At 51.9% G+C, this 24,392-nt stretch overlaps 1 long non-coding RNA gene across 1 annotated transcript; it reads left to right on the top strand.

The window, feature by feature from the left end:
* The first annotated feature begins 97 nt into the window (after positions 1-97).
* Positions 98-19,832, top strand: LOC134728447 (uncharacterized). The gene is made up of 2 exons (XR_010108848.1): positions 98-9,201; positions 16,478-19,832. It is a non-coding gene; the product is annotated as an uncharacterized LOC134728447 (long non-coding RNA).
* Positions 19,833-24,392: the final 4,560 nt, after the last annotated feature.

Raw genomic sequence — 24,392 nt, forward strand, 5'->3', positions numbered from 1 at the left:
GGTCTCGATCTCCTGACCTCGTGATCCACCCGCCTCAGCCTCCCAAAGTGCTGGGATTACAGGAGTGAGCCACCGCGCCCGGCCTACATATGTATATTCTAAAGTAATTATTAAATCCTAGAATGAGAAAACTACGTGGGGCAAAAGAATCCCTACAGCTAACCTGGTTCTCATTATTTTGGTCTTGCCACTAACTTGCTAAGTGTGTACTTGGGCAACAAGACATTGCCCTCTCTGGGAACCAGTTTCCCCATTCTGAACATCCAGTTTTACCTAGGGAAGGAGTGTGTGTGGAGGTATTTGAGTATGTTGGGGTGTGGGGCTGCAGTGCACATATGCAGAAGCCTTATTAACTCATCCTCACCACCCACCCCATCCCAGCACTGGGCCCAAAGGGGGCCCTGCAAAACCACTGAACTGCCCAAGTTCGAAGGCGGAGGCGGGTTGCCATGGAGACACGTTTTGTTTCCCCAGCTGTCTGGCTGCATCTGACAAACACGAAAAGCTCAGCCAGATGGACACTGACCTAGGCTGAGAGAGCAGGGATTTCCTGACCTCAAGATTCAGAGGACTCTCTGCTCTCCAAAGAGAGGGGCTTGGTTCTTCTCAGAAACAGGAAAATGATCAATCTGGTCTGCCAGCTGGGAAGGCTACATGTCGGGGGCTGCTGGCTGGAGCCCCTCTCTAGGTGTTTGCAGACATGCACTCCACCAGTCCTGGGCAGCAAGCCCTGTGCCCAGGGGCAGGGCTACGAGTGAAACACCCACACTCAGGGCCTTCTGGAAGCAGGGGGAGGGATTGAAATGTGTGGGCAGAGCTCTCCGCCCACAGATAGAACAACTGGATGTGGACTCTTAGAGACCCCAGCTCCCACCCCCACATCTACATAGATGTAGACACAAACACACTGAGACACAGACAGAGGTTGACAAACCTACCTACACACCACTTCACAGTGGCACATCCAAACATGTGGGTACATATACCAATATACAAGCCCAGATACACACTGCCACACCTAGATACCCTTAAACACTCAGATATGCTGAGGCAGACTGACATCTAAACACATATAAGCTGGCCACAGTGGCCCACGCCTGTAATCGCAACACTTTGGGGGGCTGAAGTGGGAGGATTGCTGGAGCTCGGCAGTTCGAGACTAGCCTGGGCAACATAGGAAGCTCCCCATCTCTACAAAAATTTAAAAATTAGCTGGGCCGGGCACGGTGACTCACGCCTGTAATCCCAGCACTTTGGGAGGCTGAGGCAGGCGGCTCACCTGCGGTCAGGAGTTTGAGACCAGCCTGGCTAACATGGTGAAACCCCATTTTACTAAAAATACAAAAAATTAGCTGGATGTGGTGGGCACATGCCTGTAGTCCCAGCTACTCAGGAGGCTGAGGCAGGAGAATCGCTTGAACCCAGGATGCGGAGGTTGCAGTGAGCCGGGATAGCGCCATTGCACTCCAGCTTGGGCAACAAGAGCTAAACTCCGCCTCAAAAAAAAAAATTAGCTGGGTGTCGTGGTGCATGCCTGTGGTCCCAGCTACTTGAGAGGCTGAGGTGGGAGGATCACTTGGGCCCAGGAGGTTAAAGCTGCCATGATCGTGCCACTGCACTCCAGCCTGGGCAACAGAGACTCTGTCTCAAAAATATATATGCATTAAAAATATAATAAACACGCTGGGTGCGGTGGCTCATGCCTGTAATCCCAGCACTTTGTGGGGCGGTGGGTGGATCGCCTGAGGTCGGGAGTTCAAGACCAACCTGACCAACGTGGAGAAATCCTGTCTCTACTAAAAATACAAAATTAGCGGCCGGGCGCAGTGGCTCATGCCTGTAATCCCAGTACTTTGGGAGGCCGAGGCGGGCGGATCACGAGGTCAGGAGATCGAGACCATCCTGGCTAACACAGTGAAACCCCGTCTCTACTAAAAATACAAAGAATTAGCCGGGCGTGGTGGCGGGCGCCTGTTGTCCCAGCTACTCGGGAGGCTGAGGCAGGAGAATGGCGTGAACCCAGGAGGCGGAGCTTGCAGTGAGCCAAGATTGCACCACTGCACTCCAGCCTGGGCGACAGAGCAAGACTCCATCTCAAAAAAAAAAAAAAAAAATTAGCTGGGCTCGGTGGCAAGTGCCTGTAATCCCAGCTACTCGGTAGGCAGAGGCAGGAGAATCGCTTGAACCTGGGAGGCAGAGGTTGCAGTGAGCCGAGATTGCACCATTGCACTCCAGCCTGGGCAACAAGAGCGAAACTCTGTCTCAAAAAAACAACAACAACAAAATAATAATAATAATAATAATAAAGACATATAGGCAGTGCATGATGGCTCACGCCTGTAATCCCAACACTTTGGGAGGCTGAGGTGGGTGGATCACGAGATCAGGAATTCGAGACCAGCCTGGCCAACATGGTGAAAACCCTGTCTCTACTAAAAATACAAAAATTAGCCAGGTGTGGTGGCGGGCGCCTGTAATCCTAGCTACGCAGGAGGCTGAAGCAGAAGGATCACTTGAACCTAGAAGGTGGAAGTTGTGGTGAGCTGAGACCGTGCCATTGCACTCCAGCCTGGGTGACAGAGCGAGACTCCGTCTCAAAAAAAATAAAAAATGAAATAAAATAAACACATATAAATAGACACAAACAAGCTGAGATACACAGCTACACCCCACACACATACATACCACCAATACACCCAAGCATATACTCACTTATACAGAGACACACAGACACACATACACAAATGCATACATTTCCAGATGCACAGACATTCAGCAATATAAGAACAGAATACACACAGACGCTTAGCAGCCCATAAACCACAGACAGGCCGGGTGTGGTGGCTCACGCCTGTAATCCCAACACTTTGGGAGGCCGAGGTGGGCGGATCACGAGGTCAAGAAATGGAGACCATCCTGGCTAACACAGTGAAATCCCATCTCTACTAAAAATACAAAAAAAAATTAGCCAGGCATTGTGGCAGGAGCCTGTAGTCCCAGCTACTCAGGAGGCTGAGGCAAGAGAATGGCGTGAACCCGGGAGGCGGAGCTTGCAGGGAGCCGAGATAGGGCAGAGTGAGACTCCGTCTCAAAAAAAAAAAAAAAAAAAAAACCACAGACAGATTCAACCAGGCCCCGTAAACAAACATAGATGTAAAGAGGCAAACACTTACAAGTAGAAACACAGTTCCAGGCAAGGAGAAGAGAGGAAAAGGGAACTAATACTTGGTAAGAGCCAATTTTGCAGCAGACAGCGTGAGAACAGTTTTACCTGTAGGATCTTTTTAAAATCCTTCCAATAATCTGTAAAGTTGGTAGGATTATCCCCACTTCATACAAATGCAATAATATACATGCTTATAAAGGCCCAGATAATACAGGAGAAAATAGGATACAATGTGAAAGTTCCCCATCACATACCCCTTTCCCACCCCACCCCATCCACTATTAATGAGAAGGGTAGCATAAACCCCTCCAGCCTTTTTCTTTTCTTTTCTTTTTGGAACTGGCACCCGGGCTGGAGTACAGTGGCGCAATCTCGGCACACTGCAACCTCCGCCTTCCAGGTTCAAGTGATTCTCCTGCCCCAGCCTCTCAAGTAGCTGGGATTACAGGCGCCCGCCACCACGCCCGGCTAATTTTTTGTATTTTTAGTAGAGACGGGGTTTCACTATGTTGGCCAGGCTGGTCTCGAACTCCTGACCTCATGATCTGCCTGCCTTGGCCTCCCAAAGTGCTGGGATTACAGGCATGAGCCACCATGCCTGGCCTTTTTTTTGTTTTTTGTTTTTTTGAGACAGAGTTTCGCTCTTGTTGCCCAGGCTGGAGTGCAATAGTGCAATCTCGGCTCACTGCAACCTCCGCCTCCTGGATTCAAGCGATTCTCCTGCCTCAGCCTCCCAAGTAGCTGGGATTACAGGCATGCACCACCATGCCCGGCTAATTTTGTATTCTTAGTAGAGACAGGGTTTCTCCGTGTTGGTCAGGCGGTCTTGAACTCCCGACCTCAGGTGATCTGCCCACCTCGGCCTCCCAAAGTGCTGGGATTTCAGGTGTGAGCCACAGCGCCCGACCGCCCTCTGGCCTTTTTTTACGCATTTGTATATAAGTACGTAAAGATACAGCAAATTTGAACATTTTCTGCAAAACTGACTCAGAGCGGATAAGAAATTGGACCAAGATCACACAGCTAGTTAGTAATAGAACCAGGATTTGGATTTAGCTCTGGCTCACTCCAAAATGCTCTTTTTGCTGCCTCAGCCCACAGACAACCACAGAGACCTAAATTCACAAAGGGGAGGCCCAGGGTCAGAGGGAGAGGCAGCACGTCTGGGCAGGAAGGGAAAGGAAGCTGCACAGAGTCTCTGCCTGATTGCTCTGGGATCAAGTCTCAGTCCCTTAGGTGGCTCCCCTGGTCAAAGGATTGTCCCTGTAAATTCCTATTAAGGAGCAGATGTATCCCTGGGATGGAAACCTTTGAATCATTGACTCATAGGTGACCACCAGGCAAGTGACTAAGTGATGACATGTACAGCTGCAGCCTTCAGGACCACACCCGGCCACCCAGCTTTTGTTATTTTTTTTTTTTTTGAGACAGGGTCTTGCTGTGTTGCCCAGGATAGAGTGCAGTGGCATGATCACGACTCACTGCAGCCTTGACCTTCCAGGCTCAGGCGATCATCCTCCCACCTCAGCCTCCCAAGTAGCTGGGACCACAGGCGCGTGCCATCACGCCCGGCTAGCTTTTCTAATTATTCATAGACACAGGGTCTCCCTACATTGCCCAGGCTAGCTATCACATTTTAGCAAACATGTTTTCCATCACTCTCGCAGCTAGATGGGAGGCCCTGAAGAGCAAGGGCTGGCCTCCTTCCTCTCTGAATTTATAGTGCCAGGAGAGGCTTGGCGCAGTGGAGAGGGATTCAGTGGGTGGTTGTTGAGTGGGGTCCACATCCATTTGATGTTCATCTGAGCAGCAAAGTGAGAAAATAGGAGAGATGTGTTGTGGGGCTAGGGTACCCTGGGAAGGCCACTGGTAGCTGTGGCTCCCTCAGGAAGTCACTGAAGGCAAGAGCTCCTTCAGGATCTGGCTGTCACTAGCCCTGAAGCCCAGGTCGGCCTGTCTGCACAGCTGCCCCTGCTGGGGAAGCAAGTGTCCTCCGGCTCCTCCACATCTCCCTTCAGTTAGGAGCTCTCAGCCCATCTGTTATTAAATATTTACTGTTTCTCGCTCTGCTCAGCTTGGTGCCAGGCCCTGGAGGAGGGAATTGGAGACTAGGGGACAGGGAACTAACTGTCTACAATTAATGATCACTTACCTGTTCCCACAGAATTCACGGAAGCCCTGTAAGTTGGGTTCTTAGCTCTATGAAATGAAGTTCAGAGAGGGAAGACACTGGTCCCAGGTCACAGAGCCAGTGAGCCAAGATCCATAGTCAGGTGTGTGTGCATCCTTCCCCTGCATCCTGCACCCCACCCCACCCCCCAGCCTGGGAGGATGTGGACTTGACTTGGATGAGGCTCAGGGAGGCCATTTCTGAGGTGGGGCTGCAGCTGAAACATGGCCTGCCCTGGTGGATTCTCTACAGTAACAACAGCTTGCATTTATCCAGCACTTTCCCTTCCATTAGCTCATTCAGCCCTCCCCAGCATCCCCATGGGTACCTATTATTCTCTCCATTTGACAGATGAGGGATGGAAGCTCGGTGAGCTCAAGTGACTTTCCTAAGGTTGCACAGCATTGCATGGCAAAGCATGAGTAAACTTTCAGATCCTAAACCTTCCTCTTGGATCTGTCTGCTGCCTCAGCTTTTCTCCCCTCCAGCATCCTCCGTGCTGACCTAGAGAAGCTCTCTAAAACACATGTGAGCTTCCAGTCCCTGCCTTCTCATGGCCACACCTTTGTCTGTGGGTAATTTTTTTGGCTTTCCCTGACTTGTCTACCTTTCAAGCTCCTACTCAGCCTGCAGGTGCCAACTCAAATGCTATCATCTCCAGGAAGTCTTCCTGGATTGATCCAGCCACACTTCAGCACTCCCTCTTTTTATTTTTTATTGTTTTGAGATGGAGTTTCGCTCTTGTTGCCCAGGGTGGAGTGCAATGGCGCGATCTCGGCTCACTGCAACCTCCTGCCTCCCGGGTTCAAGTGATTCTCCTGCCTCAGCTTCCCAAGTAGCTGGGATTACAGGCATGCACCACCACGCCCAGCTAATTTTGTATTTTTAGTAGAGATGGGGTTTCTCCATGTTGGTCAGTCTAGTCTTGAACTTCCAACCTCAGGTGATCCGTCCACCTCGGCCTCCCAAAGTGCTGGGATTACAGGCTTGAGCCACCGCACCTGGCTCAGCATTCCTTCTAAGCATAGAAGTTCCTCCATATAAACCTCTAGTAGAGCAATTATCTTATTATGTTTGTTTGTCTGTCTAACTTTCTCACCAGACTGTGAGTTCCTTAAGGGCAAAGACAATGATTTTTCAAGTCAGCCTTCCCTGCACATAGCTTTGGTACTTGTTTGTACAACATCCCTAAGGGCTAGGCCTCAGGCCTCAGTGAAAGATGGTGAGGCATTAATAGAGGTAGGGCAGCAAGAGAAGCTGGTGTTTAGGGAGGAAAAAGAAGAGATGGAATTTTGCTTTTAGCTACTTAGAATTTGACTTGGACATCCAGCAAAACATGCCCAGGAGGTAGGAGTTGGGAGGTGGGGGGAGCTGACCAGAAAGAAAGGATATTATCTACAGGTGCCGTTACCTGACTTACTATGCACCAGACCCAGTGCTGAATGCTTTATATGCATTATTGCATTAGATCCCCAGGAGGTAGGTAAGATCAACACATTTAATGGAGGAGGAAGCTGAGGAGTTACCCAAGGTTACACAGCTAGTAAAAAGGAGAGCCAGGACTTGAACCAAAGTTTATATGATGCCAAGGTCCATGCACTTAATCCTTTCTCCATATGGTAGGCTAGAAAGGACTGAATTTAGGGCCGGGCACAGTGGCTCATGCCTGTAACCCCAGCACTTTGGGAGGTTGAGGCCGGCAGATCACCTGAAGTCAGGAGTTCAAGAACAGCCTGGCCAACATGGTGAAACCTCTGTCTTTACTAAAAAAATACAAAAATTAGCTGGGTGTGGTGGTGGGCACCTGTAATCCCAGCTACTCGGGAGGCTTAAGCAGGATAATTGCTTGAACCCAGGAGGCGGAGGTTGCAGTGAGCCGAGATCATGCTACTGCACTCCAACCTGGGCAACAAGAGCAAAACTCCATCTCAAAAAAAAAAAAAGAAGAAAAAGAAAAAAGAAAGGACTGAATTTAGAAAACACTCTACCCTTTGCTGGGCTCAGTGTCTCACCCCTGTAATCCCAGCACTTTGGGAGGCTCAGGAAGGTGGATCACAAGGTCAAGAGTTCAAGACCATCCTGGCCAACATGGTGAAACCCTGTCTCTATTAAAAATACAAAAATTAGCTGAGTGTGGTGGCGCATGCCTGTAATCCCAGCTATTTGGGAGGCTGAGGCAGGAGAATCGCTTGAACACGGGAGGTGGAGGTTGTAGTGAGCCAAGATCATGCAATTGCACTCCAGCCTGGGCAACGAGAGCAACTCTGTCTCAAAAGAAAAAAGAAAAAAAAAAAAGGCCGGGCCTGGTGGCTCACGCCTGTAATCCCAGCACTTTGGGAGACCGAGGCGGGCAAATCACGAGATCAGGAGATCGAGACCATCCTGGCTAACACAGTGAAACCCTGTCTCTACTAATAATACAAAAAATTAGCCGGGCGTGGTGGTGGGCGCCTGCAGTCCCAGCTACTCGGGAGGTTGAGGAAGGAGAATGGCGTGAACCCGGGAGGCGGAGCTTGCAGTAAGCCGAGATCGCGCCCCTGCACTCCAGCCTGGACGACAGAGCGAGACTCCGTCTCAAAAAACAAAAAACAAAACAAAACACTCTACCTTTAAAAGGGAGAGTGGGAAGAAGAGATTAGAGAAGGAATTGTCCAAAAGATAGAAGGGAAACCAGCAGGGTGATATTTGAGATGAAGAAAAGAGTTCCAAGAAGATGCTGGGCATGGTGGCTCGGGTCTGTAATCCCAGCACTTTGGGAGGCCAAGGTGGGCGGATCACCTGAGGTCAGGAGTTCAAGACCAGCCTGGACAACATGGTGAAACCCCATCTCTACTAAAAATTCAAAAATTAGTCAAGTGGTGCGCACCTGTGATCCCAGCTACTTGGGAGGCTGAAGCAGGAGAATCGCTTGAACCTGGGAGGCAGAGGTTGCAGTGAGCCGAGATCACACCATTGCACTCCAACCTGGGCGACAGAGAGAGCCTCCGTCTCAAAAACAAAAGCTCCATGAAGGTCCAGAAGGACCAGGTCAACCATGCTTACTGTCCCTGACAGCTTAAGCTGTCAGGGTGAGGGATTAGGCAATAGAGGACAACCTTCCAGAGAGAGTGGGCACCAAGGAGTTAGTAACAGATCCAATGGAGTGGGAGATGGGGAAGTGGAGGTGGTTGGCTGGGAAGAGGAGGAGAGGAAAGGGAAGGAAGGGAGCGTCATGTGGGTATGCAGCCCAGGAGGGCAGGACAAATGGGTTTGGGCTGGCCTGGAAATACTGGGGCTAGGATGTATGCAGGTGGGAGGAGGAAGGGGTGAGCTTTCCTCCTCCCACCTGGTCATTTTAGGTTGACTAGACAGACAAGGACACCCTCAACCTAGCTCTTCCTTGACAGTCTCGGAAGTGTCCCACTTCCTTCATCCCATCCCCATCTTGCAGGCCAAGGCACACTATTCTCATCCCTCCTTCCCTCTCCCTTCCTGCCCCCATGGCTCCCCTGAGGTTTTTCAGAACCAGCCACTCCCACCCCCAGTCTGCTGTCTCACCCTCCCTGGCCCAGCCTGGTGAGACAGGCAGGGAGGAGTTTCCAGGCAGGAAAGCGCTGAGTCACTCACCAACACATCTGGTCTCAGATCTTGATACCCAGCTGGAAGGGGCAGGAAGGAAGAGGGCTCCTCCCCACAAGCTCTCCTGGCCAGTCCCCACCATTGCCAGCTGTGTGGGGCAGTCTGGGAGAGGAGCGCCTCTGCCACTGTAACAACTAGCCTTTGCTGGACTGCCTCGCCCACTCCAGCTGGGGTGCTTCACTTCTGTGATTGCCTTTAATGCTCCGAACAGCCCTGGGAAGTAGGGCCGATCACCTCCAATTCACAGGTGAGGAGACTAAGTGGCTTGCACGAGGTCACGCAGATTTGGCGCGCTGGTGCATTGGTGTCCCCGTCCTATGCTCTGGGCACACAGGAGGGAGTGATGTATAGAGACAGTGAATGAAGTTGTCCAGGGGCTCAAGCATACCAGTAGGCAGACTGCGCCCATCCTCCTGCCAAAATGGCCCCTTCTCAAAGTCCCAGTGGACAGAGGGCCATCCTTCCTGCCCCACTCTGTGCCCTGCTTATTTGTTGCTGGCTCTGTTTGGAGTCCCCCACACCCCTCATTTCCCAGCCTCTTTCATTGTCTTCTCCCTCCTCCCCGCTGAGAGGAAGAGCAGTGGCTTTGGCAGGAGGCGTTCCCATTGTCCTGAGTGGAGAGGGGCATTCAGGTCCTGAGAGGGCAGGGCAGATCATGCCAGGGCCTGTCACCTCTTCCCAGGCTGCAAAGCAGCCTTCTTGGGGCCCAGGCTGGTTTTTTACACAACATGCAGTGTGACATTGGGCAAGTCACTTCACTCCCCACAGGATGGGGTATTGCACATACATCATACAGGAGAGCGTGCAAATCACTGTTCTTCTCTAGGCCAGACTAGCCCCAATAGTAATTTTTTTTTTTTTTCTTTTTTGAGACGGAGTCTCGCTCTGTCACCCAGGCTGGAGTGCAGTGGCGTGATCTTGGCTCACTACAACCTCCTCCTCCTGGGTTCAAGCAATTCTCTGCCTCAGCCTCCCGAGAGCTAGGATTACAGGAGCCTGCCACCATGCCCAGCTAATTTTTGTGTTTTTAATAGAGACAGGATTTCACCACCTTGGCCAGGCTGGTCTTGAACTCCTGACCTCATGATCCATCCACCTTGGCCTCCCAAAGTGCTGGGATTACAGGCATGAGCCACCGCACCTGGGCTTTTTTTTTTTCCTGAGACAGAGTTTTGCTCTTGTTGCCCAGGCTGGAGCACGATCTCAGCTCACTGCAACCTCTGTGTTCCGGGTTCAAGCGATTCTCCTGCCTCAGCCTCCCAAGTAGCTGGAATTACAGGTGTGCACCACCATGCCCGGCTAATTTTGCCTTTTTTTTTTTTTTTTTTTGAGACGGAGTTTTGCTCTTGTTGCCCAGTGCAATGGCACAATCTCGGCTCACTACAACCTCCGCCTCCCCAGTTCAAGCAATTATCCTGCCTCAGCCTCCTAAACAGCTGGGATTACAGGCATGCACCACCACGCCAGCTAATTTTGTTTTTTTTTTTTTTAATGGAGATGGGGGTTTCTCCATGTTGGTCAGGTTGGTCTTGAACTCCCGACCTCAGGTGATCCACCTGCCTTGGCCTCCCAAAGTGCTGGGATTACAGACGTGAGCCACCGCACCTGGCCTCCCAATTGTAATTTTAGTTATAATTCATTTATTTATTTTAGAGATGGGGTCTTGCTATATTTCCCAGGCTGGACTCAAACTCCTGGGCTCAAGTGATCCTCCTGCATCAGCCTCATGACTAGTTGAGACTACAGGCACGGGCCACCATACCCAGCTCCTGATATTAACTTTTGACTGGTTTAAATTGTATGTAATGTGGCTGATGTCACAGCCGTACCACTTGCTGTGTGATCTTGGGACAATTTTCTTTTCTTTTTTTTTTTTTTTGAGACAGAGTCTTGCTCTGTCGCCCAGGCTGGAGTACAGTGGTGCGATCTTGGTTCACCACAAACTTTGCCTCCCAGATTCAAGCAATTCTCCTGCCTCATCCTACTGAGTAACTGGGATTACAGACAGAGAAACACAAAGTCATAAATAAAAGTCACCTCTAATTCCATCCAGAAGTACCTTTTTGTGATATTTTTCTTTCTTTCTTTTTTTAATATATATATTTGAGACAGGGCCTTGCTTTGTCACCCAGGCTGGAGTGCAGTGTCATGCACGGCTCACTGCAGCCTTAACCTCCCAGGTTCAGGTGATCCTCTCACCTCGGCCTCCTGGCTAGCCAGGACTACATACACCTTCCATCATGCCCAGCTAATTTTTATTTATTTATTTATTTATTTATTTATTTATTTGTTTTTATTTTATTTTATTTTATTTTTTTGAGACGGAGTCTTGCTCTGTTACCCAGGCTGGAGTGCAGTGGCACAATCTCGGCTCACTGCAAGTTCCGCCTCCCGGGTTCACGCCATTCTCCTGCCTCAGCCTCCCGAGTAGCTGGGACTACAGGCACCCACCACCATGCCCAGCTAATTTTTTGTATTTTTAGTAGAGTCGGGGTTTCACCATATTAGCCAGGATGGTCTCGATCTGCTGACCTCGTGATCCGCCCGCCTCGGCCTCCCAAAGTGCTGGGATTACAGGCGTGAGCCACCGTGCCCGGCCATGCCCAGCTAATTTTTGTATCTTGTAGAAATGAGGTTACACCATGTTGCCCAGGCTAGTCTAGAACTTCTCACCTCAAGCAATCCGCCCATCTTGGCCTCCTAAAGTGCTGGTATTACAGGCATGAGCCATCGTATCTAGCCTAGGATATTTTATTTATTTCTTTTTTTCTTCCCTTCCTTCCCTTCCTTCCTTTCCTTTCCTTTCTCCTTCCTTCCTTTCTTTCTTCCTTCTTTCCTTCCTTCCTTCTTTTCTCCTTCCCTTCCCTTTCATTCCTTCCATTCTGTCTCTCCTTCTTTCCTTCCTTTCTCTCTCTCTCTCTCTTTTTCTCTTTATCTCTTTCTTTCTTTCTTTCTATTTGAGAGGGGTGTCTCACTCTGTGACCCAAGCTGAAGTGCAGTGGTGAGATCATAGCTCACTGCAGCCTTGAACTCCTGACCTCAAGCAATCCTCCCACCTCGCTGGGACTATAGGCATGAGCCACTGTGCTGACACAGGAGATTTTATTACACAGAGTAGAACTGCCCTCCCCCATCCTCCAAGGGAATGGCCCATATGCTTCCAGGCTGCAAAGTGGCATTGATGGTGGATATGATCTGTATTTTCTGCATCTTCTCTGGGCCTTAGTTTCCCTGTCTGGAAAGGAAATGGTTGGACTAATCAGGGGAGACAAATAGATTTAATCTCACATGCCAGTTGATGCCCCCAAAATGGTTCTGGGTTAGAGGGAGAGAGTACCATGATCAGTTAATCATGTCTGCCATGAATACAGAAATGAGTAGTGGTAGCACCATGTTCTCAGTGCACTTCTGGGTTCTGAACACAGACTAGCTCCCATGTAACATTGTGCACTATTACACTTTCTCTGCGGAGCCCAACCAAGGATCTCCTCAACTCAGACTCTAAACAGGGTGACCTTGGGGAGCTGGAGAGGGAAGAGAGTTTGAGTATTTTCTCACTAAAAGGGAATATACAAATAGCATGCATATGTGCAGCCATTCCTCACCAGTCCAGGCTTGGGTATTTGAATGTTAAATGATCAGATGTAAATGAATGCAAATGAGCAGTGAGTTCTTTGGGCAATAAGGCCTTAGGCCAGCCAGAATGGCTGAGACCAGTGTAGAGAGCCCTCACTGAAGGTGAGATAGGGCAGTGCCTGAGCATTTCAGCTCTGGTCTGAGGGTTCTTCGAGGGGCACCTTGGCTCAGTAAGAGGACAGAGACAGAGAGAGTGGGGACTCTATGGCAGAGGGTGGGCTCAGTCAAGGGGAGGTTATTGGTAAAAAGAGATGAGGGCTGTGGTGCAGTGGATCACCCCTGTAATCCCAGCACTTTGGGAGGCTGAGGCGGGTGGATCACTTGAGGCCAGGAGTTAGAGACCAGCCTGGCCAACATGGTGAAACCCTGTCTGTACTAAGGAGAGGTCCCCATCTCCTCACTGAGCCCCATCCCCTCACTAGGTCCCCACCCCCTCACTGAGCCCCATCCCCTCACTAGGTCCCCATCGCCTCACTGAGTCCCAGGAGGCAGAGGTTGCAGTGAGCCGAGATCGTGCCACTGCACTCCAGCCTGGGCGACAGAGCAAGACTGTCTCAAAAAAAAAAAAAAAAAGAGATGGGGGCTTAGTGATGAGGAGGGAAGGGGCATCCCAAGAACCTGGGATAGGGCCACCTCTGTTCCCAGCATTCCAAATGCCTTTCTGGAAGCTGCCTCCAGCCTACAGGACCCTAGAGGTGGGAGGAACCTTTTGGGAAATAAGAGGTTCCTTGCCCTCCAGGACCCAAGGCCAGGCCTCCCTCTCACTGGTTTCTGTGGCTCCCTCCCAGCCCTGGCCCCCTAACCCCTAAGGCCTCACAGTTTGCCACTCAGGACTGTTTGGTGTTGCCTGTCTTGGTCCCAGATACAGGTCACTGATACCAAGGTGCACAGCCATGTCCCTCTAGGGTCAAGCTGAATATAGACCAGGGGTAGGCTCCAGGACCAGAGCTGGGGTGGAAAGAGATCATTAAGGTAATGAGTTCCAGAGGCTTGTCTACCCCTTCTCTAATTCAAGCTTTCACTGAGCTCCATCCCCTCACTGAGTCCCTCTCCTCACTGAGCCCCAACCCCTCACTGAGCCCCATCCCCTCACTGAGCCCGAACCCCTCACTGAGCCCCATCCCCTCACTGAGCTCCAACCCCTCACTGAGCCCCATCCCCTCACTGAGCCTCCATCTCCTCACCAAACCCCTATCCCCTCACTGAGCCTCCAACTCCACACTGAACCCCCATTGCCTCACTGAGCCCCATCTCTTCACTCAGCCTCCAACTCCGCACTGAACCTCCAACTCCTCACTGAGCCCCATCCCCTCACTGAGTCCCATCCCCTCACTGAGTCCCTCTCCTCACTGAGCCCCATCCCCTCACTAGGTCCTCATCCTCTCACTAGGTCCCCATCTCCTCACTGAGCCCCATCCCCTTACTAAGCCCCATCCTCTCACTAGGTCCCCATCTCCTCACTCAGTCCCCATCCTCTCACTCAGCCCCAATCCCCTCACTCAGTCTGGTCCCCTCAGCTAGCCCTGTCCCCACGCTGATTCCCCATCTCCCTCATCAAGCCTTATTGGTATTAACCTCCAGTTCCCAGATGAAGCATTTTGAACTGCAGCCCTGAACCAGCATTGTGTTCACATGCCATAGCCATACCAGCCACATCCTTGTCATGTCATGGCCCAGGGCACAGGCTGAGAGATGGAGGAGCCAGAGGCAAAGGGATCAATAATAGCCTGGAAGGAGAGCCCAGCCAAGGGCTTTCTTGGGCAGCTTCCACAGCAGCTCCAGACCCATTCAGTGGAACGGATGTTGAGATGATGCTGTGGGCAGAGCAGCAGCTCACCCTCTGGCCTGCCAGGACTCAAGCCAGGCTGGAACACAGAGCAGGGACTGGCCCCACCCTGATCCCCTGCACAAGAGTTGCACTGTGCACCCTCCTTCCACCACCCACCCGGCCCCTCAGGCCTGGCCATGGGTCAGGGGGGTCAGGCAGGGCCACCCATAAAGGCCGGAAACAGAAGGACACCCAGGCAGTGAGGGAGCAAGGCAGAGAGGCTGTGAGATCCAGGGTCAGGGATGTATAGTATAGTCAGACCTACAAGCAGAGAGAGGCTGTGTGTTTACCCCCCAGAGTCTGGCGTGGCAGGATTGGCACCAGAGAGCTCCAGTGCCCTGGCATCTCCAGGACACAGAGAAGCAGACCCATGTGAGGGACCCAAGCCCACAGGCCTCCTGGAGAGCCCTGGACAAGGACACTGGAGTTCCAGGCCCCACCACACAGCATCGGCCTTCAACGGAGCCTCAGAGCTCCTTGGCGGACTTCACTCACCTGGTTGTTCACGAACACAGTCACTGACGTTTAACTCTGCCAGCCTTGTGTTGGGCATGGGGCAAAGATACCAAAAGATACTTCATGGAAATGGCTGAAATCGGGGTCTGGATTCAAGGGAGTGGTTTATGCTCTAAATGCCTGCCTTGCCCACCATCCTTTCTAAGGATTTCTTACATCACCAGGTGATCCAACTGGTCTGCCACTAACTAGATCAGAGGTGGGCCTGACCTAGGGCCTGGCCCTCTCTCAGCTGGCCAGTGGTCCATGACATGGTCTGGCTGGAAGCTGCCCCCTAAGAATCAGATTCACTGGATCCTCCTCCCCATCAGTAGATCCTCTGTCAGGGAGGAGGGAGTATCCAGAGAAGGCTGTGGGCAGGACCATGAAGCAGCAGGAGCCGAGGGCAGCAAGGACGCTGGTCGGGCAAGATGTGCAGGAAGGACAGAAGCAACGTCTCAGCGTGACAGTCTCTGTGACCACTAAGCCTCAGACTTGGGAGCATCAGGCGCCTGCAGACGAGGCAAAGAGGAGACATCCAGGTCAGTAGAGCTACTCTGCTTTGTGAACATCCATGAAGACTCCCTGAGGCTTGGAGGTGAGGGACACCATCCCTGCCTGCCTGCCTTCTCCAAACAGCCTCAAACAAGGCCCTGTCTCCTGAAGCACTTGGGTGAGCATTTCTCTGGTCCTTGTCACCCAGAAGAGCCAAATGAACTCTGGCTCTCACATCCTTGCTTCTGTGGCCTCCTCCACCAGCCAAAGTCAGCCCTGGTATCCAGTGGAAGCCACATATGGTAGCAAGAGCCTTGGACCTGAAGTCCAAAGGTGAGATTCAAGTCTTGCTTTTGCTGCGATCTGCCTCCCAGAGGCCTGCTCTTCCCACTCCCTGCCGGTGCCCTGTCCCATCGCCACTGCCCCCCACCTTTATTGAAGAAGAGCATCCAGGACTTCCATCAATCTGGTGCCCCCTGCTCTAGCCAGACTTCCCCAGGCAGGGCTGGAGACTAGACACATCCTGGGAGCCTGTGGTTCTGAAAGAAGGGCCGAAAGGGGACAGAGATCACTGGAATGGTGGAATTCCAAACACTTGCGACTAGCCAGTAGAGAGGTTGTTCAAGCCTGGGCTGATTTAGTCACGTTTTTCCCCAATCCAGCCCCCTCCGTCTAGGGGAGAGGGGCAATGGACAGGGAGCCGGATTCTGGTTAGAACAGGAAGTCCTACTGGGGCTGTTGATGGAGCTCACATGAGACTGTGTCACCTCAGCCTTCTCTCCATTTCCACCCATGTCTCGTCATACTTTCCTCCTTTCTCTCTGCAACTAGAGGTCAGTCAGTCCTGGACCAGCCCATCCCCAACCTCCCCCTACACCTAACAGCATGAGCTCCAGAGCCAGAAAGGCCTGGGTTCAAATCCTAGCTTGGCTACTTTCTGACCATGTGACCCTAAGGCAAGCTGCCTCCCTCTCTGAGCAAGCCTGAAGGGAATAAAATGACAACATGGGAAAGGCCACGCGAGCGGCTGAGGGGCTCACTAAATGTCAGTTTCCTTTCTCTTTCCCAGGTTCAAAGTCCCTGGGTCGGGGACACTGACGGGGCTGGACATGGCCAGGGATTCCACCAGGGGCTTTAAGAGTCATGGAATTGCCAGGCGCTGTGGCTCACACCTGTAATCCCAGGAGTTTGGGAGACTGAGGCAGGAGGATCACTTGAGCCCAGAAGCTTGAGACCAGCCTAGACAACAACGTGAGACCCTGTCTCTACAAAGAAATAAAATTAGCTGGGTGTGGTGGTGCACACATGTGGTCCCAGCTACATGGGAGGCTGAGGCAGGAGGATCACTTGATCCCAGGAGGTTGAGGCTGCAATGAGCCAACACTACACCAATGCACTCCAGCCTAGGTGACAGAGCATGACCCTGTCTCAAAAAAAAAAAAAAAAAAAAAAAGAGTCATGGAATCAAACACAAGTGCCCACCTGCAGCAGGTCACTGCACTGCTTTGGGCTGTGTGTCATCATCTGTCAAATGGGGGTACAATAGAAGATGCTTAGCAAATAATGTAAGGCCCCCCTTCCCTGGTCACAGAAGTCCACCTAGAGGAGGGGACTGAGCCTTCCTTTGAGTGTTGAGAGGACAAGCTGGGCAAGAGAGGGACTGCTCTTTAAGGCAGGAGGCTCTGGAGGTTGGGGGCAGGTGCGGGGGCGGCGAGTCACCAGGAAGGGAGAGGGGGCACAGGGGCTGGGCTTTTCTAAAGGATGGGGCAGGCTTTATGCCTCCATCAGCCTGGGGCCAGTTGGAGGGGCACTTCTAAATGTGGACTCACAAAAGCTCAGGTTTATTCTGAGATTTATTCAGAGGGTCACACACACACTTGGCCACACAAAGGCACCCTGGAGACAAACAAACACATTCATACTTACTCCTGCACACCCAGGGACAGCCACACAGAAACAAAGGCACACAAAAGAGGTATTTGAGACATTCATGCAGTCTTGCATACAACCTTGTATCCTCACAGTCAAAGTGCACGTTTATTTTGTACACACTCCTGTGCACTCTGGAACATTCAGAGACACCCTCACAGACACACAGAGGCTAGCACAGTCAGGTGTTCTCAACACTCAGGTGCCTTCACCCACCCCAGGGCTGTCCCCTTCTCTCCAGCCAAGCAGACTCCGCCTTTTCTCCCCACCCACTTCCCACCGTCCTCTGGGGCCTCTAGGGCCTCCCTCCAGAGCTGGGGGAGGGGACAGGGCAGGGCTTACCCGGCTGATGTGGCAACAGCGCTCACCTGCAGCCAGGGCCATGCCCTCCACTGGGAAAGGCTTAAAGGAGCAGGAATCCCAGGTGTTGACCTCACAGGGTCTGTGCCCATGTTTTTCAGATGGGGTCAAATGGAGAATGGGACTTGAACCCAGGACTCCAGTGCCAAGAGCTGGGTGGGGAGTAGGCAGGGGACGCTCCTGCTGGGAATGGGGAAGCCTGGGTTCCAGACCCACCTCTTGCCTGCCCTGGTTAGCTGCTTGGCAACCTACGCCTCCCCACTGCTCCTCAGCTCCCTGACAGGCACTCCCACCTTCTTGCAGTCCCTGTCTCAGGAGCCAGCACTCTCCTGAAAGCCACCCAAGCCAGAAACCTGGGCATCCCACCACACACCTCTCTCTACCTGTGGAATCTATCCCTAAACATTTCCTGAACCTGGATAGAAGATGCAGTAGGCAACCAGCCAGCTCTTTCCCAGCTCTGTGACTTAGGGCAAGTCACTGCTGTTCTCTGACCCTCAGTTTCCTCATCTGTAAATGAGGCGTGATCACACCCACCTCACAGGATTGATGAGACAATTTAACTACATAATACAGATAGAGCGCTGCAGGCCCAGGCCCAAGAACTCTGGACTGGTTTGGTGAGTGACTAGATATATGGATGAGTTGCCCAACCTACTGAGGCAGGCCAGGTGACCCCTACTGCAGCCTCACTGATCCTGCCACCTCCTAGGGAATTCCAAAGGACCTGTATTACAGTGTGGTTTGCTGCTGCTTCCAAAGCTCAGGCAGCCCAGCCCAGCCCAGCCCAGCCCAGCCCTAACTGCTGTATCAAGGTAGAAGGGTCAGGCCGGTGGACAGTGGAAGAGGTGGAGAGGGGTCAGGAAGACACAGCCATGCCTGTGGGAGCCACCAGCCTGCTGGGGGAGATCCAGCTCAGCTCTGCTCCTGGAGTACCTGGCTGAAGCAAGGAAGGCCCATTCTGTTCTTGCGGCTCCAAGGCTAGTTAGTGAACATATCTAGCATAGCCCAAGGGCTCCAAAGCCTGAAGTAGAAGCAGCCTGGTCCAGGAGCTCCTGGGCTGGTAAGGGAGACACTCCTGAGCCCAGGTCCTCAAACTAGTTGGGGAGATAGAGCATTCGCCTGGGATTCCCAGTCTGATGGGAGCAAATTGCCCTCTCCTAGGGGCTCCTAGGCTGGTAAAAAACACAACTCTTTCCGGGCGCGGTGGCTCACACCTGTAATCCCAGCACTTTGGGAGGCCGAGGCAGGCGGATCACCTGAGGTCGGGAGTTCGAGACCAGCCTGACCAACATGGAAAAACCCCGTCTCTACTAAAAATTAGCTGGACATGGTGGCACATGCCTATAATCCCAGCTACTCGGGAGGCTGAGGCAGGAGAATCGCTTGAACCTGGGAGGTGGAGGTTGCAGTGAGCCGAGATCGTGCCATTGCACCCCAGCCTGGGCAACAAGAGCAAAACTCCGACTCAAAAAAAAAAAAAAAAAAAAGGCTGGGCACGGTGGCTCATGCCTGTCATCCCAGCACTTTGGGAGGCTGAGGCAGGTGGATCACAAGGTCAGGAGTTCAAGACCAGCCTGGCCAACATGGTGAAACCCTGTCTCTACTAAAAATACAAAAGTTAGCCAGGCGTGGTGGCGGGCACCTGTAATTCCAGCTACTCAGGAGGCTGAGGCAGGAGAATCGCTTGAAACCGGAAGACGGAGGTTGCAGTGAGCCGAGATTGCACCACTGCACTCTAGCCTGGGCAAAAGAGTGAAAGTCCGTCTCGAGGACAAAAAATCATAACTCTTGCCAGGTGCAGTAGCTCATGCCTGTAATTCTAGCACTTTGGGAGGCTGAGGCAGGTGGATCACCTGAGGTCAGGAGTTCAAGACTAGCCTGGCCAACATGAGGAAATCTTGTCTCTACTAAAAATACAAAAACTAGCCGGGCATGGTGACGGGTGCCTGTAATCCCAGCTACTCAGGATGCTGAGGCAGGAGAATCACTTGAACCTGGGAAGCAGAGGTTGCAGTGAGCCGAGATCTTGCCACTTCACTACAGCCTGGGCGAAAGAGTGAAACTCTATCTAAAAAAAGAAAAAAAAAAACACTCTTGTTCTCAGGGACCCCAAGTCACAAAAGAAAACAGACCTGGGACACAGAGGAGTAGTGAGCACAGATGAATTCAGCTTTGTGCGTGAGCCTGTTGCATATTTGTGCACCATTTGTGACTCTGTGCATGTGTGTGCCTGTGTGTGTGGCTGTGTTGACTCTGTGTATGTGCCTTTGAGCCGAGGCTGTTGAGAAAGCTTAGTGAGTGTGGACCCAGTTGGGTGGAATCACTTATTCATTAGACACACATTTACCAAACCTTCACAGGGCAGGGCCCTAGGCATAACATGGAGCCCTTGACTGATGAGGTTCTTGTTTTTGAGGGCTTCACTCTGTAATGAGGGTAGATTAGGCACTAAACAAAAAAATCCTGCTGGGCATGGTGGCTCACACATGTAATCCCAGCACTTTGGGAGGCTGAGTCGGGCGGATCACCTGAGGTCAGGAGTTCGAGACCAGCCTGGCCAATATAGTGAAACCAATGTAGTGAAACCAATATAGTGACCAGCCTGGCCAATATAGTAGTTTTGTAAAAATACAAAAAGTAGCCAGGCATGGTGGCGCACACCTGTAGTCCCTCCCAGCTACTCAGAAGGCTGAGGCAAGAGAATTGGTTGAACCCAGGAGGTGAGGTTGCAGTGAGCCGAGATCGCGCCATTGCACTCCAGCCTGGGGGACAGAGTGAGACTGCATCTTAAAAAACAAAACAAAACAGCCGGGCGCGGTGGCTCACGCCTCTAATCCCAGCACTTTGGGAGGCCGAGGTGGGCGGATCACAAGGTCAGGGAGTTCGAGACCATCCTGGCTAACACGGTGAAACCCCATCTCTACTAAAAAAAATACAAAAAAAAAAAATTAGCCGGGCGTAGGTGGTGCACGCCTCAGTCCCAGCTACTCGGGAGGCTGAGGCAGGAGAACGGCATAAAACCCAGGAGGTGGAGCTTGCAGTGAGCCGAGATCGCGCGCCACTGCGCTCCAGCCTGGGAGACAGAGCGAGACACCTTCTCAAGAAAAAAAAAAAAAAAAACAAGAAATGCAAAAGAAACTCAGGCGACCATAGGACCACAGGGAGGGAGCGTCCTGGAAGAAGTGATATTTAAGCTGTGCTCTGAGTAACAAGCTTTAGGGCTTGGGGAAAGGGTGTTCCAGATACAAGGAGTGGCATGTGCAAAGGCTGTGGACCTGGGAGAGGACACTGGGAAAGGTTTTTCTGGAGAAGATGGCTGGATGGGGTTTTGGAAGCGGTAAGGAGAACAAACGGGGCGTTGCTTCAGTTTGAGGGATGTAGTGGGATTGGCCAGGGGAAGATTGCTGGCTTGGGCCTGCACCTGGGGACGGAGGGGCAGTTCCCAGAGGAGCCCAAGGAGCTGAAGGTGCTGCCAACTCCAGAGAGGAGTAGGGAAGCTCCGAAGAGGGGGTTTAGGGAGAGAGCTCCTGAACTGGCCTTTGGGCTGTGCTAGGGGAGAGAGAGACCCATGGAGGCCCGCGAGCCTGGGAAAGGGTCCCCAGCGTTCTCATTCCACAAAGGAATTCAATCAGAGCTCCCTCACAGGACAGAGGGAATTACGGTACATGCACTTCTCCTAAGTTGCTCATTTATTCCTCTCAAGAACTATAATACATTTCCCATTTGAAAACAAAGGAGGCTGGGCGCAGTGGCTCACGCCTGTAATCCCAGCACTTTGGGCGGCCGAGGCGGGTGGATCACAAGATCGGGAGATCGATCGAGACCATCCTGGCTAACACAGTGAAACCCCGTCTCTACTAAAAACATATTTAAAAATTAGCCAGGCGTGGTGGCGGGCGCCTGTAGTCCCCGCTACTCGGGAGGCTGAGGCAGGAGAATGGCGTGAACCTGGAAGGCGGAACTTGCAGTGACCCGAGATCGCGCCACTGCACTCCAGCCTGGGCGACACAGCGAGACTCCGTCGTCTCAAAAAAAAAAAAGGAAGCAGAAGCTCAGAGAAGCCTAAGGGTACAGAGCGGGGAAACGTGAGAGACTGCTCTGCTCTGGATTCGAACCCAGCTCAGAGTCTAAGGCCTGGCTCCTTCCCTGAGTCCCACAGCCTCCCAGCACGCGCATGCGCCCTTTAAACTCCAGCAGCTCGCTATGGGTGGATCTGCGGCTATTATTGTTGTGTGTTCATTATCACTGCGGTGCTAAAGGACGTCCTTGATTCAGCTGGGACGCCGACCTCCCCACTGTCGGCGCGCCATCCGTCCTGAAAACTCAGGGCCCGGGCGGCCCCGCGCGGCTCCGCGCGGCTGCGGCGGAAAAGACAACCCCCGGGGCGCGGGGTCGGCGTGGCGGCGCCCCCTGGAGGCAGTGCTCGGCATTGCCCGACCTGGGGAGGGACGACCCTGAACACAGCTTCCTCTGAAGCGGTGGCTGGTGGTCAGCACCGGGTAGGCCCCAATGGCTCCCAGACAGCGGTCCCAGAGGGCAGGGAGAAAGAAGGAAATAAAGAGAAGAACACTTATCAAGTGTCTCTTGTATACTGGGCAAAGGGCTGGGCATTTCCTGCACATTTTCTCATTTAACGCCCACCCAATCTCATTTCCTAGAAGCAGAATCAGGGGGCCAGGCGCGGCGGCTCACGCCTGTAATCCCAGCACTTTGGGAGGCCGAGGCGGGTGGATCACCTGAGGTCAGGAGTTTGAGACTAGCCCGGCCAACATAGTGGAACTCCGTCTCTACTAAAAATACAAAAATTAGCCTGGCGTGGTGGCAAGTGCCTGTAATCCTAGCTACTCAGGAGGCTAAGGCAGGAGAATTGCTTGAACTCGGGAGGCGGAGGTTGCAGTGAGCTGAGATCCAGCCACTGCACTCCAGCCTGGGTGACAGAGTGAGACTTTGTTTCAAAAAAAGAAAAAAAGAAGTGGCCGGGCGCTGTGGCTCACGTCTGTAATCCCAGCACTTTGGGGGGCCAAGGTGGGCAGATCACGAGGTGAGGAGATCGAGACCATCCTGGCTAACACGGTGAAACCCCATCTCTACTAAAAATACAAAAAATTAGCTGGGCGTGGTGGTGGGCGCCTGTAGTCCCAGCTACTCTAGAGGCTGAGGCAGGAGAATGGCATGAACCTGAGAGGCGGAGCTTGCAGTGAGCTGAGATGGCACCACTGCACTCCAGCCTGGGTGACAGAGCAAGACTTGGTCTCAAAAAAAAAAAAAAAAAAAAAAAGGAAGCAGAACCAGAGAGGTTAAGTAATTTGCCCGGAGACACAAAACAAGTCTGTGGCCATGCCTGGGCCCCTTGGGGCTAAGTCTGAGGATGGAAAGGCTGCCAGATTCCCACTAGACTATAAGTCTCTGAAAGTCAAGGTTAATGACAATGATGTGGATAACACATCATTTATTCGTGGAGGCAGTGTATTGAATCTTGGGTGCCACCATTTCCTCTCTGTGTGACTTTGGTCAACTAAGTTGCATAACCTCTCCAAGCCTCAGTTTTCTCATCAGTAAATGGGCTTTATTACAGGCCCCATGTTATAGGGCTGTTCTGAAGATTTATTGCATTAAAGCAGATAAAATGCCTTCTAGCCCAGGTGCAGTGGCTCCGGCCTGTAATCCCAGCACTTTGGGAGGCCCAAGCGGGCAGATCACCTGAGGTCAGGAGTCTGAGACCAGCCTGGCCAACATGGCGAAATCTCCTCTCTACTAAAAATACAAAAATTAGCCAGGCATGGTGGTGGGTGCCTGTAATCCCAGCTAATCAGGAGGCTGAGGCAGGAGAATTGCTTGAATCCGGGAGGTGGAGGTTGCAGCGAGCCAAAATTGCGCCACTGCACTCCAGCCTGGGTGACAGACTGAGACTCTGTCTCAAAAAAAAAAAAAAAAAAAAAGACTAGTTTAGCATCTGGCATGCAGTAGGGGCTCAAGAATATAGCTAACATCATTTACTAATTTGGCCACTATTTGTTTTTTCTTTTCATTCTTTATTCTCTTCTATTTGTCTTATTCATTACTATACTCTTCATGAACACATCATTTGGCCACTATTTGTTGAAAACCTAGGGACAAGGGACACAGCCATGAAGTCATACAGATATAGGTCTTGCTTTAATGACTTACTGTCTTCATGTTCTTAGGGTTTAACACATTGTCTGGCCTAACAAATGGTGAAGTGAATGAATGAGCGAGTGAAAACACATGCTGTAGTCAGCCAGCCCCTGGTTGCAGCTTCAGAGAGAGGAAGCAGGAGAAAGGGGAGTTTCAAAAATAATAGTTAATTATTTCTTGTTTTTGTTTTGTTTTGAGACAGAATTTCGCTCTTGTTTCCCAGGCTGGAGTGCAATGGCACGATCTCGGCTCACTGCAACCTCCGCCTCCTGGGTTCAAGCGATTCTCCTGCCTCAGCCTCCCGAGTAGGTGGGATTACAGGCATGCACCACCATGCCCAGCTAATTTTATATTTTTAGTAGAGACGGGGTTTCTCCATGTTGGTCAGGCTGGTCTTGAACTCCCGACCTCAGGTGATCCACCCACCTCGGCCTCCCAAAGTGCTGGGATTACAGGAGTGAGCCACCGCGCCTGGCTGTGTTATCTAATTTTACAGAGAAGAAAACAATTTCCATGAAGTGGAGTGACTTTCCTAA

This window comes from Pan paniscus, chromosome 1 (genome assembly GCF_029289425.2).
Source record: "Pan paniscus chromosome 1, NHGRI_mPanPan1-v2.0_pri, whole genome shotgun sequence".
Taxonomy (NCBI): Eukaryota; Metazoa; Chordata; class Mammalia; order Primates; family Hominidae; genus Pan; species Pan paniscus.